The sequence below is a fragment of the Botrytis byssoidea genome (genome assembly GCF_014898295.1).
Source record: "Botrytis byssoidea strain MUCL 94 chromosome Unknown BBYS_049, whole genome shotgun sequence".
Lineage (NCBI taxonomy): Eukaryota > Fungi > Ascomycota > Leotiomycetes > Helotiales > Sclerotiniaceae > Botrytis > Botrytis byssoidea.
Window position 1 is genome coordinate 50,142 of NW_024065890.1, and position 1,663 is coordinate 51,804.

Consider the following 1,663-nt stretch of genomic DNA (forward strand, 5'->3'; position numbering starts at 1 on the left):
CATTAATTCTAAATAAATGAAAAACATATATAAAGATACTAAATCAGATTGAATTAATATATAATTTCATGGCTTATACCCACCTTATAATCAACAGTTTATTGAAATAATAGTTTAATCAAATAGAATGGAATGATTTAATGAAATTGAAAGATTGTTTTGTGATTATATAAATATATATTTGGAAAAATATTTAGCTCAATTACATAATAACTTATAAAATAGTAATTTCAATATCATTTTGTTAATACTCTATCGATTATAAACTTTTTCAGTTTTATTGATAATAATTATTCTTTATCTTCAAAACATTTATAAATAATGTAAAAAGGATATGCATTTTCTTTATTAATAAAATATATTCAAAAAAAGAAAGATAAAATCTCGTTGTAAATAGAATATTTAGAAACCAATCGATCAAAAGATTATTTAATTAGCTTAATTGATTAATCTTAATATTTGATTTAATATTATTAGATAAAAATAACACTTGCTTGATACCAGCATTGTAGAAGCATTACTTTATCAATACTAATATTATATAGAAATTTGAATACTATTCAGGTATTTGAGTGTAAAGAGATCCCATTCTATTGATACTAGTACTTGTTCTATTAAGGTAGTTGATTTATTTTTATATTTTGTATTCGAATATAGTAAATTTTATAATGCTGATAGATTTCAATAGTATCCAGAACATTTATAAAAAATCTATATGTATGGTAATGCTTATTCATTATTTTCAAAATCGAATTATATTTCAATAATATTAAATCAATTATTAAAAGAGAGGATATTCTTTTATGATTTTGTAATATTTAATATCTATTTCAAGGGCAAAGTTGGAAGAAAGAATAGTATGTTTATTATATCTTTATATAAAAAGATATTTAATTATGATTTAATATTTCTATTCTATTTAATAACAAATATAATCAATTTATTATTGGAATACTTTTCACTAATTTTTTTTTTTTTATAAACCCTAAAACTATAGCTTCAAGTTTCTATATCTTACTATTATTAAGTTTAAGATATGAGTTTAAATCCTTTTAATTGGGCTTTAGTATGTAGTAATTAATACCTAGTTTTATAAGATATACTCGAACAAAGAAAGAGTATTATTATTGAATTATAAAAATCATTTTCAAAATATAAATGAAGTATAATTGCTAATTAAGTTCTATATATTATTATAATTTGCTCCATTGAACTTTTGATATAAATATAATCAGTTTTGCAAACTCAAAATTATCATATAAATAGAATGGAATAAGAATGTAAAATTCATTGAATCTTGGACATTCGAATTATATAAAAATTTGTGAAAGCATAGTATGACTAAAATAAACTTCAAAGATATGAATTTATTATTCAGTAATATATAAGACAAGATCAATTCTTTGATATTACGAAATGTAAATTCTCATTATCATATTAAAATTTCGATCAGGGATTTATATTATATAATCAATCGAAGATCAATTTCCTTATATTTTTATTGATTGTATTTTTCATTTAAATTCATGATTAAATAAAATATTAATAAGATTCAGGGATCCAAATATTATTATAGGATTCCAATATCTAAGTATTATAAAAATCTTATTCTATTGATATCAATAACTTTTAACTTTAGAATTTAAAATAAATTTCAAGAGTA